Source organism: Acartia tonsa, chromosome 3, assembly GCF_053477335.1.
Source record: "Acartia tonsa isolate MP-2025a chromosome 3, ASM5347733v1, whole genome shotgun sequence".
Classification (NCBI taxonomy): domain Eukaryota; kingdom Metazoa; phylum Arthropoda; class Copepoda; order Calanoida; family Acartiidae; genus Acartia; species Acartia tonsa.
In genome coordinates this window covers 36,217,168-36,234,524 of record NC_137262.1, presented here as the reverse complement: position 1 = coordinate 36,234,524, position 17,357 = coordinate 36,217,168, and the positions used below count along the sequence as shown (strand labels likewise).

The following is a 17,357-nucleotide window of genomic DNA, read 5'->3' as shown; positions in this document are numbered from 1 at the left end:
GAAAGGGACATTGGGCTGGTTATTACACTAGTCCCTAAATTTTATAATAACGTTTTCTCAATCGATTGCTTAACAACTTTGGAACCTTTTATGGAATTCTGATTGGTTGATTCATCAAATTGAGTGTTCACACGTTTGAACCACTTAATTGTAATCTACAGATGGTTTAATTTTGTGTATCATCACGCATGTAAATTTATCAGTCATTATCTTTTTCTGATAATATTAAAGATAAAAGCCTAAATTTTTGTGTAAAGATTGTAAAACACAATTACTAGTCTTAATTTTATCCTGTTCGTTTGTCTGTTTTTGATGTTTTAGAAGCTATTTCATATAATATTAGCTTCTCTACTGATCATGGATTTAGTCATTCTTGTTTTTAAGTACAAATGGGTTTTAATGTGGTTAAAAAGCACAAACTGTAGAATGTTAAAGTTTATTTGTAGGAATCTTGTTGAACTTAAACCAACTGTAATTAGCCATTAAATAAGCAAAAAAATGTAAAATTGTTTTATAAATATTAATGTCTTTTGTGCTCCAGCCAAATTAGGATAGATGTCACTGCATTTGGCCTACCTATTCTAGTGACGTCAGGAAATACCCTATAAGTATACCCCATCTCTTTTCTAGGTTTTTTTTCTCCCTTCCCTTTTTCTTTCCCTCTACTATGACGTCAATAGAATAGAAAGGCCAAAAGCTGTGACATTTATCCCCAATTTCCTAGGGCACTAAACACAGCTAAACCATTCTCCGTTCATTCAATGAACCGATATACTTACATGTTAAAATTGTAGAAAAGCTTCGCTTTTGATGGCAATGATATTGTGATTTATTTTTAAATTGTTTAGGTCTGATAAATGAAATGTGTGATTGATTGTGTATTTTTAATTTCAGATAAAATGAAAACTATGATCCCAGACAGCCATGGTTTAGGATAAGGTAAGTTACAAACTGTTTACAGCCAATCTGCTCTACAAAGAAGTACGTTGTTATTTGATTGTTAAAAAAATGCGAATGTTTATAAGGTATCTTTTATGATATTTTAATGTTTATATATAATATACATCCCTTAGACAACTAGCTCTTTGATTACACGACATTGATTTACTTTCAAGTATAAAATAATAGTTATAAAAAATATAAAAAAAACTAGCTTTAATCTTATGATTGTACATATACAGCATGACCCTCGAAAAAGTATTTTTAAGCATCTGCAGCCCTTATTTCTCAATGAATTATTAAAAAATGCATATGTCCTTGTTCTCTATAGTATTCCACGTAAGTAGATATAAAAATATTTTTTTTACCTCCATTAACACCGGAGATTTTTAGTGCTAAAGTTTTGAAAAAGTGACTGAGGAAAAAGTAACTTTTAACATGAAACGACTTTTTTAGCAAAATTAAGCTAGAAATCCTTTTATTTTTGTTACTAGCAGAAACTTTATACAAAAATGAAATAAAAAATTTAGTTTTTGAGTAAAAAGCATTTTTTTACACATATTTTTTGAGTCTTTTTAGTTTAATGATATTTTGAAAAACTTACTTATTAGGCAAAATTGTTTAAGATTAAAAAACCAAATAAATCTCTATAAATATAGCAGGAAAATTGTATTTGTTTCACAATCCTAATTTTAATAACAAAAAAGTTATAAAGAAAATAAAAATAAACATAATGATTTTTTAGTCTAAAAAGCTTAATTTACCCCCTATTAAATAGTTGAGATGTCAGAAAAGTAGGCGGAGCAACTGTCATAATTAATCCTTTTCTATAAATAAGGGTTAATAAATAACCTAAAATTTGCAAATAATCAATTCATTCAGTAGTATTTTTTGCCATTAAAAATTGATATTTTTTGGTGGAATAAAAAAGAAATATTTAGTTAACTTGTTTTTCTTTGTGTCTCATTATTCAGTTGCCAGAAAAACATAATTAACCATCCAAAAAATAAGAGAAACAAAAAAAAATTCTTTTTCTCAGTCACTTTTTCAAAACTTTAGCTCTAAAAATCTCCGGTGTTAATGGAGGTAAAAAAAAATATTTTTATATCTACTTACGTGGAATACTATGAAGAACAAGGACATATGCATTTTTTAATAATTCATTGAGAAATAAGGGCTGCAGATGCTTAAAAATACTTTTTCGAGGGTCATGCTGTATATGTACATAAAGATATATCTTTATTCGTAGAAAGCTGGATATAATACGATGCTAGACATAGTTTTTTCGTATGTATGAGAACCGGTTCCTATCCACCGGATTCGAATGAGTACGAGAATAAGTATTATCTGTTGTCAGATTTCTATAATACTTCCATAATTGTCACATGTCTTGCATAGTAGTCGTCACATTTAAGACATAGCAGCAGTAGGTACTACTATGACATGGTGGGGAATATGCTTATTGCCTATAGTAAAGTACAGCCAAGATCTTTAGCTTTAGACAAAAAACTTACTACTTAGTATAATAGTATAAGGTTGTTAGAAATCATGAAAATTGTCACATATTCGGTTTGAATAGGCTCATAACTATCAAAGTCCTATATTATGTTATATGAATAAGATTTGATATGATCAAATGTATAGTCATACAAAACTACCAATAAGTCAAGGTCTTTCAACACTTTAAAAACCAAAGTAATTAACCATACTTGTAATCAATTGCGAAAATATAAGCATGTTTTTTAATTCGATGTTTTTGAAACATTATGCTGTTATCTAAGACTGGCTGTGCAAAGTTAGCTTTTTTACTTTTATCCTATAGTTATCTAAACAATATAGACCTACTGTTTACTAAATTTTGCTCTAAACCATTGGCAGTAATGTATTCGCAACACTGTTATCAATTTGCTTTATGAATAATCAGATAGAATGTAGAATACGAGTACAAACCAAGCATAAAAGGAAACAAAACCTCAGTAAAAAAGATGGGAGACTTTTAAGAAAGTGTCCATTTCCCTCACTAATTGGCTCTTTTTATAATTATCCTTTTCTATTAAACAATACATTTTATGTTAATATTTTCTTAGATTAATCTTTTCGTATTGGTTTCAGTATATTTTTCTAGTAGGAACACTTATATCAGTAGGGCTGCGAAACCGATTATTATCCCTGGATTGAACCGGTAATGAGTCAAATTGAAAAAAAAAACAGTGACAATTTTTTATTAATGATAAAAAAAGTAATAAAATCAATACCTAACTGAATCATTTTTATATCTTTTATATTACTCTCCGCGGAAAGGTGTCTATAATACGATACTTTAAATAGCTATTCTTGCATATCCTTATATCTATGTAAATGTATGCGTATGCATGTAATTAATGCTTGGATGACATAGGACATACGCTACTTCTATCTACATGCATTCAAATAAACACAGTTCAGTGATAGGGTAATAGAAAATATATAGGAATTTAAGAAAAGGAATAAAATATGTTTATCTAAAAAGTTTTCGTTTATATGATTAACTTTGGATAGCCATTAATTTGCGGGCTTCAATTTTTCAAATGTTATCATCCCTATAAATAAAGATCTACCTACACATGACAGAAAGTAAACATGATGTTACATTGATTAGACGGTCAATTGACCGACTAACGAACATACCGTAGTTATAGAGTAGGTGCACTACTACAAACTAACACAAATGTTAATGTGAATACTATGGTGTGTCTTCAATTCTGCACATGAATCACTTTCGCAATTTATCTTATTTCATTTAAAAATATTGGTTATCGTCTCTATAATAAACCTATTATCGTAGATGGCCAATCAGACACAAAAAGTTGATTGATCTCATAAAACGAGTGATAAAGGTTTTGAATATTATAATTTCCTAAAGCAAAGATAAGTTTCTTACTGAATTTTCATATGGATGAAACCAATAAGAGTCCTTTCTAATCAGTAATCTGGTCGTTTTGTTATTTTTTGTCTTCTTATAGGTCCAATCAAGGGATTGAGTATCAGACTTTCTATATTTATTGCCATGTTGATACACTTGAGTTTAACCTATAATTTAAAGTAGTCAAGGTTTTGTCAAAAACTTAAAATATTATTTTCTACTGAAATGATATTTTTAGATTTAATCTTTTGGATTGTCGTAGGTTTTTTTCTGCCCATTCTATATCCATTTGAATACAAAGCCCCTAGATGCTGTGATTACAGCCGCTAGTATTAATATACGGAATTGAATTATCACTACTTATTAATAAAGTGCACATTTAGCTTTTATGAAACTTGGCTGACATTTAAAAATCGTTTAACCAAACTGTACAACTTTGTGGAAAGAAACGAATACAAGGAGAAAAAACAATGAACTAATAAGTGTATTACTATTTTGAGGGTTTAGGCTATTAATTTTCATTAACATTTAGTCACATACGATTGTTTTCCATACTACAAGCGACAATATTTTTCGGTAATACAATTTTCACATACTAAAAGAAATTTATTGAAAGGTTATTATGTAGATGTATTGAAGAAGAACTGCTCTTTCTTACCAAAAATTTCTATACTTTAAGACCAACGACTAGGTTATATTTTTCCTACATTTTGAGACTGTTGGTATACTGAAGGGAATGTTCCTCTAGTTTATCTACATTTATTATTTAGTTATTGGAAAAATTTAGAAAAGAAATTGAAAATAAGAAAGATAAGTTGAAACTATCAAATGATAAAAGTTAATATCGAAAAAAGATAAGAGTGTGATACAAAAGAATTTAAAAATTTTTTTAAAGAAGGCAGTAGAAAAGTTAAACATTAATGAAAAAGACAACCTAACAGGAGATATAGAAGGGAGTGAGAAAGAAAAGAGAGAGAGATAGAGAGATAGAGATATAGAGAGAGAGAGAGAGAGAGAGAGAGAGAGAGAGAGAGAGAGAGAGAGAGAGAGAGAGAGAGAGAGAGAGAGAGAGAGAGTGAGAGAGAGAGAGAGAGAGTGAGCAAGAAAAGAAAAAGAGAGAAAGAAAGAAGGAGAGAGAATGTATAAGCCGGGTAATAACAAAGGTCAAACTCGCTTAGATTCACATTTAAGGTGGTTTTCTTGTCATTTAATATTTTAATATTACAGTATGATTACACCTTTATGTTTTCTCCTATTGTACTGAAACTTGCTAGTCTACAAGGACCTAGGAAATAGTTTCTACCATAGAAAAAAGGCTGTGCTGATATTGGATTTTTTCCTTTCAATATAACGTTCTATTATATAATTCAAGTGTATTGGAAGGGCAATTTTATAAATTTTATGTAACACAAGTTACAAAAAATATAGTTTTCTTCCATTTAGTTTTCAACTTAGAATGCCTAACTTATTTAACTATCATTGGGGACATTGGACTTGGATTGACCTGGTTCCAAAGTTATATAAAAACACGTTCACTAATTCGTTATCTTTTTGATTCTTGAAAGGGTTTGTACAAACGAGCAGTGTCCAAACTTTTCCATCAATAATTTTATTGAATCAATTTGTCAAACATTGCCTTATCCCATAACATTCCCTTTTTTACTCGTTGTCTTATATTTCCTCCTTGAAAGAAATTTCTAGAGGCAAAAGGTGCAGCTTTGATTAATTACATAAGGAAACAATCTCATTAAGACCACATAAAGCTCAAAGAAAAAATGTTAAAAGTTAGATTAAAATAATCGCTTCATGTTATTAAATGCAACATGAAAGGTGAAGTAAGGATTAAAACTAGCGACGTTTATTGGATACAGCATAAGTATAATACGATACTATACATGAGTTTTCAGTATTCCTAATCCAACAGATATTAATCGGTTTAGAAGCCATTATGGAAAAGTAATGCTAGTTCAATTTTTGGCCATTTTAGAAAATTATTTTTAAAGAGTTTGTTATTGATTACAGTCAAGTAAATCTAAAAGATTGATTAATTTGAGTAAATAATATATATAATTCAAACTTATCGCCTAGTTTTTAAAAAGCAAGTTGACCGCAGACGCGAAAACAAATTATAGAATTATTTTTGTTCAGGCTTTCTCTATAAAATTTTATACATTCCCCTGATTCAATGATACAAAGAATAAATTAAACCAGAATTAAAGATAGAAATACATAAATAGAATATTTTGTTTGTGAGTTTACCTCGTATATAAGACTATTTTTTTCCTTGTTTGTCTTTTAATTGGCCTAACCAAATATTTTGTTCTACAATTGAATAAATATTAGGCTATTTTAGTACATTCTTAAATTTTAAACTTGCAATGCGCACCTAAACTAAAACTAAATAGCCTGGGCCGGCCCTAGGAATAATGCATCACTCGTAGTTGATGGGCTGTGGCGAAGCAAAAGCATAACCATTCGGTTTTTTCTTTGACTATGAAATGGCGACGATTATATTGAATAGTAGCGAAACTATTAGAAATTTTAAGTAGAATAATAGGTCAATTGAAAGATTTATATGTCAGATGTGAAAAGAATAAGAAAATTTTAAAAAGAAAGACAAAAAAACCCTGAAGTAATAAAGGAGAAAAAGGAAGCGAATATTGTAGAGTAACTACACTAATAATAATGTTTAAATATTTTCCTTTCTGAGCTAATATTTATTCAGTTTTATTAGCTTTTAAGTTTTAAAAAAATGCCACACCACAAAAACTTAACTTTTTAGAGTTGCTTAATGGTGAAATACCCCTCTTCTAGATATTACTTAAGATAAAAACAAAAGTATTTGTGTCTTACATGGAGTTTTTTGTTATGATGAAAAAAGTATTTTTTATCAAGTTATCATTTACAATATATCCATTACAAAATTAATTAAAATACTAAGTAATTTGGATCATAGAAAGAAAACGAAATAGCGGGTTTCATCGTATTTTCATAGTAGCTTTTGATAGGTTATTTTAGGTTAGGTTAGATAAATGTTGGTGATTGCCAAGCAGGGTTAAGAAATAGGCCCACCATGATTAGAGCCCCCAGCAGGAGCTATTAATAGGAGAAAAGCTACTGTGAAAATACGACGAAACCTACTACTTCGAATTCTTTTCATGATCGAGTAATTTGTATACGAACAAGTGAACAAGTATACGATATTGAAAACAAGCATTTTATATTTTAAAATGTTAAAATCTATCACAAAAAAAGATTTTACATTAAAGATGATTGATGGTTGGTAGGTCGGTCATACTCAGATTATAGAGCAGCTGTTCTAATAATATAGTTCTCAAAACGAAATATAACGTAATTAATCCAAAATCCTTTTAATTAAAAGGAAGTACTATACAATATATATTTATACTTAATTGCTGAGGAAAAAAAAATAATTTCCTATTTTTGCAAAATTACTTTATCTCAAGAAAATTACCCTTTTTTCTGAGCTAATGAAAAGATACTGTAATTAGCGAGAAGCTTTTTTAGTGAATAGATTTATAATAAACATAGAATAATTGAAAAAAAAATACAGGCCAATTTAAGATAAAAAATATATTTTCAATCAAAGAGCTGTATAACTAAATCATTTTGTAATCGATATGATCGATTTATTAATGCTTTGATTTTTCAACAGACTTTCATGTTCTCTCACAAAGTGTAACTAGCAGCAGGCTAAAATGATATACCCACCCTCCCTACCCAATCCCCTTTTTCTCTTAACAAACTGAACAATAAATGAGCTCCATGTTAGCAACCTTGATTGACGAAAATTTTCCACTGTCAAAACATCCCCTTATATAATCTATATACTTTGTTATAATTTACATTAAATTTATTGGGAATCAAGTTTTCCATTTTAAGATTATGTGTACAGTGAGTGGCCCTAAAAAATTATGATGGTTTATTTCAATCTAATTATATAAATCTGTTTAAAGATATAATGGCTTTACAACAAAATTACCTTTTTTTAATTTTTAAAGTTAAGTGCTCACTAACACAAAAAATATTGCAAAATTTTTATTTTGCGAGTTTAGCAACTCTACAATAAGTTGTGTCAGTAAATTTAGTGGTAGTTGGCTTTAAAATGAAAAATTATAAGATTAAAACCAGTTTTTTTTATAGAAACTTTGCTCTTTTTACGATGCTATACATGATTTCTCAGTATGGCTGCTACAGGTTCTAATCTAGTGGATGATAATCGGTTTCGAAGCCATAATCGACAAATATACTAAAAAAATAGGAAAAGCTGTAAATAGATTTTTTATTCTATCTTTACAGTCAAGGTGGGACCAAAATTTAAATTTTATACCTCCAATATTTTTGATAGAATCTTACTTTTATTGTTAAATTAAATGCATAAAAAAAGATGAAAACACATTGAATTCCTTTTTAGTAATAATTTAGTGTTCTTTCAAAACGATTTTATTTATGATTGCAAAACTTAGCTAAACTTTATGCTGACATTCTATAAGCTTAGAAATATCACAAAAATTAGCTTTAAATGGAGGGGACATTAGACTGTCAAATATACTAATATCGAAAGTTTACAAATACAATGTCAATGTCTCATTCGATCGATGTAAAACTTTTGATAAACCTTAGGAGTCATAACTTTTGCTTCAATAAAATTATCTATATTTAGTAATTTTGTTTATCATCATGGGGCATGCATTGTACATAAATCTAGCGCCCATTGACTTATATTTTAAGATACCTGGTTTCGCAATTGAAATGTTTTGTGAAAATACCAAATAAACTATATATAAAATAAAGAATAGGTAATTCATAATAAGGATAGTCGCAACTGTTCTAAAAATCAAACAGTATATCATTTAACAATTTTATAAGAGACGGTTTCCCTAGCATCTAGAGGCTTCGCATTTAATTGGGAATGGGAGGGCAGAATAAAAGCCAAAAACTAACCAATTTGATTTTTATTGAGGTCTTAATAAAGGAACTAAAACCTTATTTCTTTATTCAATGTACACAATTTTTATAAAAAATAATAGACTATATTTTTTATAAAGTTTGTCTCAATTCCACATTGTAACACATATCTTGATATAGGAACTAAAATATCTAAGTTAACGCCCTTTGGCTTGGTCCTAAAGTCAAATAACTTTAGAATAATCACAGCAGAGTCAAAGTGATTTTAAACTAGAATCTTAATGTTTTACTAAAGGTTGTATGGTTAAGAAAGGATCTTTTAACTTCTTCCAAAATCGATCTTTATCATTCTCTTATCTTTGAATGTTTTGCTCAAGATTGGTATACGATAAGGTGAAAGTTGAAGAATATGAAACATTTTTAATAAGTATAATGCTCAGAATAACATTATATCCTGTGTATGATCTTAAGGGAAAAGAAAATATTTTACAAATTATACATGATAAACTTTTTATTTTTGAATTATTGGTGAAAAATATTGAACACAGGAAGTTTGTGCAACCCAATCGTATTTACATTTATATTACAGGTCAGCAATACCCACTTTTTATAAAATTCCATAAAGTCGAAATCAACTTATTATCATTTACTAACAAAACTATTAGTTTATAACCTTGTATTAAATTATCCTGTCTTATCTGTTCCTTATCTCCAAAGTTGTTAGAGATGTCAGATTTTGGGATGTCAAGACCAAAAATAAAATACAAGGCATTAAAAAATAACTTTTTATATAAAAAAAGGCGTTTGTTTTGTTCAGATACCTTTTTTTATAAAAGATAAATCAAATAAAATTATTGGAGGTTTGTGTGTGTTTCTTAATATCTTTAAATGGTTGTGTGTCTAACAATTTTTATATTTTAATATTTTACGATATCATTGTATAATTGCATTAAAGCCTCCAATTTTCGTCTTTGCTTTCATTGAGTCATTGTTTAATTATTAAAATGGACAGACAGACAGGTACCCAGTTACTTTAGTATATGGGATAACAAACGGCTTAGTACCTGACAATCCTAGAGGCTCTGTATACTAAGAGGAAAGGGGAAACGCAAAAATAGCCATAAAAAGTAGCCAACAATTTAGATTTCAGAATAATAAAAACTTTCTTTAAATTTTAGAATATAAGTTTTACCAAAACTTTTTCCTTCAAAAAAAGTTTACTTTCTATTTACCAATTATGAGGGGAGTCATTAGAATGAAAATTAATACGGTAACAATAATTTCCTTCTCTTTATACGTTAGCTTGAAAACTTTGAGTACTTTTATAAAATATTGATTGGTTGGTTCAAACAAGCTGTGTCCGAATGTAATCAACATAAATTTAATTTTATAATGAACAACAATTTATCATCTATTGTCTTATCCCTTGAGTTCTTTGCTTAAACTGCATAGGACAATTACTCAGCTAGTCTAGAAAACCCAGGGAGTAAGGGAGGGGACAATGGGCAGTTAATTCAATTTTATAGTTGTGACCCTTTGAGGTTGAGAACCCAGATATTTCCAGATAAAACAAGTATTTGCAATATAGCAACCTTTAGTGGAAATTTTTGACTTTTTGAATTATTTTTAATTCGAAATGCACCATCCTTAAACTGATGCTTTACTACAAGCCTTTGATTCTAGAGATCAGAACCCTTGTTTACAATTCATTTCCATAATTGTTATTATTTAAACTTCGGAAAATTAAGGAAACATACCATTTTACTTTTACAACATCTTTTACCCAAATTTTTTTATTGTATTTATTAAAAAGCTCAGACATGAAAAAGCCTTTAAATAATTATATTAGAAAACTTACTAAAACAATTACCTTCCTACAGAACTTTTAACTCAAGTTATTTCATTTAACGAAATAAAAATGAGATACCTTGCGTCAAAATTTCATACTACATAAATAAAATAGTTGAGAACATAAGTACATCTTGATTTTAAAGATCTTAAGGTTTAAGTAACATATCTTAGGATAACTGGTAGCTGCGCTCCTAGCATCCAGGACAGAAAAATAAAATAACACCATCTTGAGATTTTAATGATAAACAAACCTTGAACAACTCAGGACTTCGTGAATTTTCTCTAAAAGAAGTTGTATCAACTTTTTTTTTTATAGCTAGCCGGTCCTTTTAGTAAGTAGTAGATGTAAAATTTTTCATAGAATTCAGATATGCAATCGGTTTTTTTGTAGACCTCTTATTTTTTAAGTAATTTAAGTTTAAAAAAAAAAAAAATTAAGTCGATTTTAAGGTACTAAAATGCAACAAAAAAAAGAAAGAAAATGGCCAGTATGAACAAAAATAGTAAGATCTTTAATTTGACACCTTACTTTTTCAATTCTGTCAGGTAATTATTGAAAAAATCGATTTTTTTAAACCCACGAGAATAAAAACTTTGAACTCAATTTTATCATTTCACAAGTAAAAAAATATGGGTTCATATATACCTTTAGAATCAGAAAAATATTACAAATCCATTGTAAGCAAAATTGAAAAAAAAAGTTTACAATATAGTATATAAACTACAATAAAAGGAATTATATGAAAATATCATATTATATTGTACAGGCAACGTCTTAACTCTTCAATTGAGTATAAAAATGGGAAGGGGGTATAGAGGGGGTAAAGAGGGGGTAAAAAAGGGAAGACGATAGTGTTGCCAGAACAAAAAATACAATTGGCCATTTTTATATTTTTATATTTTTTTACTTTTTTTCAATTTTGCTTACAATGGATTTGTAATATTTTTCTGATTCTAAAGGTATATATGAACCCATGTTTTTTATGTCTGTTTGAGAAAATATTTAAGTCTAAAGTTTTTATTAAACCGAGGTTAGAAAAATAGATTTTTTCAATAATTACTCAACAGAATTTTAAAAGTAAGGTTACAAATTAAAGATCTTACTATTTTTGTTCTTACTGGCCATTTTCTTCTTTTATTTTGTTGCGTTTTAGTACCTTAAAACCGACTTAATTATTTTTTTAAAAAAACTTAAATTACTTAAAAAATAAGAGGTCTACAAAAAAACCGATTGCATATCTGAATTCTATGAAAAAATTTACATCTATTACTTACTAAAAGAACCGGCTAGCTATAAAAAAAAGTTGATACACCTTCTTTTGAAATTAATCGGATCATTAATTACAGAAATATTAAGCTAAAGACAAAAAACTTTTGCCTTTACATTAAATCAATAAGAAACATGTCTAAAGTAACGAAAAGAGCTAACCGTTACGGACGTACAAATGTGCGGGACCTAATTATAGGAAGGCTTTGCTCATAATAACTAATAATCTTAATATAATTTCTTTCTACAACGCACTAATCGGAATGAATTAACATTAAACAAGAATTAGATATAAAAAATGTAATGATTCAATTTACAAAATAATTTTCAAAATCAAAATATTCTGTCTGCTTGTTATTGTTTATCTTTTTGTTGACGCGCTAGTTTGCCCCGAGATTATGCATGATTTTGCGTGACGTCATTCATAATTGGTCCCCAAGATTGGTTAGAAACTGCTAAATTCTTGCATGTTCCCTTTAAGCCAGTCCCCAAAGTCTGAGACTCCTAAAAATTGAATATTCGATCCATTGTCCCCTCCCTTACTCCCTGAGAAAACCTCTCCGCCAATCCGTTTTAGATATCTTAATCAACATACATAAAAAATTATTTTATTCTGTTCTTTCTATTATCTTCTCTTTCATGGATGTTTGCATTCTTGTTTTTATCTTCGGTTTGATTTGTAAATTTTTTATATGTCTTCATGGTTTATTAAATTTCTTTCTTTCCTTATCTGGAAAATAAGAAGAGATAAATACTGTCAAAATTATGTCGAGGTCAATTATAAAGATTTTAATATAGACTTTGTGGCTATCAAAACTGGTATTAATTTCATGATTTTAATTTTAATATCCGTGTAAAATTGTCTATAATACGATGCTATACGATATTTTTCATAGATGACAAAATGAATACATTCTAAAGTTGATATAATAAATACATAAAATTTTTATGATTGGCTTTTATATATAATGAAAAGATTAATTTGTCTACCATTGATCTATCTATGTATCTCTTATACTTTTTTTCTCATACTCTCATTTAAAGCCATGTCTAATCTTCATAGTTCGTAGCAACATGAAAATTGTTAGTAATGTCCCTCAAATATCCATTGAAACAACCAAACCCCCTCACCCATCCTCTGTAACGTTTTGATTAAAATAAGACTTTAGTTATTATGTCATTAAACAGCATCTTGATAATATTTCAACTATGACTTCTTTTACTGTAAACAAAAACGAAACATGGATAATTACATTTTTATGAATATACGTTCCTTTTTATGATAATATATAGTCAAGCAAAAGAAAGCTATACAGTAATATATATATATAATATATGTATTTACAGAAAGACATTACATACAATGCTACTTAAATTGTAGCTTTACTAATAAAAATGAGGGATATAATGTGGTGCAATATACATGTATGGGTGATTCTACCAAATTGTTTTGAACTTGAAAATAATTTAATATGTCTTCAACCATAAATGTCAAAAAGAGAAGGCCTGTTAGACCCAGCTCAATTTTGTTGACATAAATTTTAGTTTTTAAAAACATTAAGCATTATTACTTACATTCTAATTAATTTTTGTTCATTTTGAGAATCTTCTTTATAACAAAATTTAAATTTTTGGATGGTGTTTGTTCTTTTCATTCCCTCTTCTTCGAATAAAGAGCCTCTATGTATTTAAGTCAAATTTATGTCTTAATTTTAATGTATTTAATAACAGTTGAAAGTTGAATTTGTATAAATTAGTGAAAAACCATCTTGTTCATGACGATATCAAAGAAGGGGCTAAATGTAAACTTGTATTAGCTTTTAACTATAAAACTTGTTTTAAAAACCTAACTGAAAAAGGTTACATTAAATCCATATAAAACTAAACATTTGATTTTGGATGTAACTCAATGAAGATTTTGTGTATACGCATTCGCGCGTTATTTATTCTAATAATATTGGATATACAGTTTTGTTCTTGCAAAAAAAATTCCAAATTAATACTATAATATTTAATTTTACAAATACAAAATCCTTAAAAGAAGGCTGTGTGTTTGTTTGTATGTATGTACCGAAGGGTCTCGCCAACCGCTTAACCGTTGTATTTCTCCTTGACAGTGAAGATTCTCCTAGTCCAGGGAAGGTTTATTACTATTATAATGGGAGGGTACCACCATTTTTCCAACGGTAATCACCTCTAGAAAAAAATTACTCCTTCCAAAAAGGAGCAAAATATATGTTTGTTTTTAAGAATAAGAAGATAAATAAATTTTAAAATATGTTTTATCCATAAATGTTTAATCCGGCATATGCGCGGTATCTGTGTATTCAATATACTGTCAATCAATATATTTATACAAAAACTCAAAACTTCATGTTAGACTGAAGAAAAATTGCGGATACAATCCTAGAGTCCTCTAGGGGCACTTGAGGGTGGAGGGATGGAAGGGGGGGGGGTTAACTGACCCCCTTCCCCACTCATAAAGAAAAATTATTTTTCTTGTTGGAGGGGGAAGGTTAATTTTTTTTCTAATAAGATTTCTTTTGGGTTGTTGGTGGTGCCCTTTCTCAAAATAGTTATAAACCTTCTCAGAAGCTAAATTGTAAAGGATAGCCTTATTGGTTCAGCAGTTAGCGAGATCTTTAGGTACAGACAGATAGATACAAATCCTGTTACTTTTATAAAAGGATACAATCTTTTCATATTTGTCTGTTTTTAATGGATGAGATAAAATAGATAAAACATATAATTGTAATTTATCAAGCTTTCCTGAAATGGATTAATAAATCGGTTTAGTGGTATTGAGACCTTAATAGATTAAAACCTGTCTACTTTTTATATTGCTAAATAATAACATTTTCTTTAGTTTTACTAAAACTCTACCAATCAAAATGAGAATCAAACACACACACACACACCTATACACAGACATGCTATCTCACACATACCCCTCCCTCCCCCCCCCCCTCCACACTCACACAGAATTCATCTTCAATTTACATCTGAGAGTCAATTTTAAATTCCCAAAGTCTAATTGAATTTGAGATAGGATTCATGGGGAAATAAGGATTGTAAACGAGATTGAAAAATTTATTTTGGCCCAATCTTAACGGAGTACTATCCCTGCGGGTCTGTTTTTACCTTACTATACCTAATCTAACTTACAGGCAAGCATAAAATATATTTTTTCTCCAAAAAAAATTATTTGTGGTCAAAATGCGATATGAGGGAATCTACCAAAAAATAACAAATCTTTTTTTTATAAAAAGAATAGTAAATTGTTATACTTAGATAATAAGAAAAGATTCAAATAAAATATTATCCCTCTTTTCAAAAGCGGATTGGAACATGGTACTTAATAAAATTGAGTAAATTTACTGCCAGTTGACGTTTATGATCTTTACTTTTAATTCCTTCAGACACATTTGTTTAAGTGGTTTTCGTTATAAAGCAATTGAAGCAAACAAAACACTTTAATAAAAAATCACGCAAAAATGTCAATTTCTCAACCCACATTAATAAATGTTCCGACTTGGCTATGTTAATATTTCCGACACTATTACCAACAATTACCTCGTGGACATACAGTTATCTAACCATGCCCCTTCTATTCTTTTACTTCAATTCCACTTCAAAAAATTGCCTAATTTTTACTTTCGTATAAATAAACGGAGTTGCCTTACTTGTGAAAAGCAGCATAACTAAAAAAATAAGGCTTCTAACCAGTGAAATGTTTATCTAAACTGTTTATTACACTAGTCCTCACAGTTGTATAATAACGTTTTCTTATTTGTTAGCGCAACAACTTTTATACAATTTTAATTAGGTGTTTAATTTAGTTGAGTTTCCAAAAGTTTCATCTAATAATTTTAACTTAAAGAAAGGTTAATTTATGTATCATCATTGGGGATGTACATTAATTTATCGACCATTGTCGTATCCCTTTATATCCCTGCTTTTAACCAAAGATGTATTCCAAAAATGTAAATTGAAAGATAACTCTATTTAAGGTTAATAATAATAATCATAATCACAAGGATGACAAAATCCATGGGTAGCCAATCTCAATGATAATTGGATAAAATACTAAAATCACCTACAAGTTATCATAGAACTATAGAATACAAAACTATTAAAAAATCTTTAATAAAAAAAATTTTGAATAGCAGTCCTTAAAGACCATATATTTACGAAATGTCTGATGAAGGACAAGGAAATTATTGAGTAGCTTCGCTACTAATAAGAAATCCTCTTCCTTCCTTTATCCTTCTTTCTCTGATCTTGCCCCCCCCCCCCCCCCCCTGCCACCATAATCGGCCAAGGCCAATCAAATTTTGAATAAGTTATTCAAAAAGAGAAAAAAGCCATGAATATGATTCCCTATGTGTTATGGCACTTTTATATTTATATGGTGTTTTAAACAGGGAGGAAGGTGATGTTTTGATTTTAAATTATACTAATACTCAAAGTTTTTTTAACACGATATCCCATTAGTTTGCCTATAAACTTTTAGGGCTTAGAAATAAAAGTTTCTTCAGTTGTGCAAAATAGCACTGTCCAATCTTTTCCACCAATACTTTTTAATAATAAAAATGTCAATGAATAATCAACTATAGGTTTATCGTTTTTGTCTTAGAAAACACACTTTTTGCTTTTTAAAAGGTTATTCTTTTGATGTGGTTTTTATGAACCAACAATTTAATTCATGTTTTATCTAGGGACACTTTTCCCTTATGTGGAAGGTAATCTTCTGTTTTTAACATACATCATTAGTTAGGTACCTTTCATAACGAAGACATTTGTTTGCCTTCAATAAATTTTACATGGTAAAACTTCAAAGATAATCCATGCTCCCCCCCCCCTCCCCAAAGAAAATGAAAAGCAATTCTACTATTATTCTATGGTATGTAATGTATTTTTACAATCATAAGCAGTCCTATTCTACTATTATTCTATGTGCGTAATGTATATTGACAATCACGAGCAGTGATATTCTACTATTATTCTATGGTGTGTAATGTATATTAACAATCATGAGTAGTGATATTCTATTATTATTCTATGGTGTGTAATGTATATTAACAATCATGAGTAGTGATATTCTACTATTATTCTATGTTGTGTAATGTATATTGACAATCAGTGAGCAGTGATATTCTACTATTATTCTATGGTGTGTAATGTATATTGACAATCATAAGCAGTGATATGTATATTGTAATGTATATTGACAATCATAAGCAGTGATATTCTACTATTATTCTATGGTGTTTAATGTATATTAACAATCATGAGCAGGGATATTCTACTATTATTCTATGGTGTTTGATGTATATTGACAATCATAAACAGTGATAATCTACTATTATTCTATGGTGTGTAATATATATTGACAATCATGAACAGTGATATTCTACTATTATTCTATGGTGTATAATGTATATTGACAATTACAAGCAGTGATATTCT

The 17,357-nt window shown here is 28.7% G+C and overlaps 1 protein-coding gene across 1 annotated transcript in view; it reads left to right on the top strand.

The window, feature by feature from the left end:
* Window positions 1–892: 892 nt before the first annotated feature.
* LOC145314860 (uncharacterized) overlaps window positions 893–17,357 on the top strand; it is a 107,046-nt gene continuing 90,581 nt past the window's right edge. The window contains exon 1 of the mRNA XM_080154940.1: window positions 893–939. The gene's annotated coding sequence lies outside the window, so the exon portion shown is untranslated. The remainder of the gene's footprint in view (window positions 940–17,357) is intronic.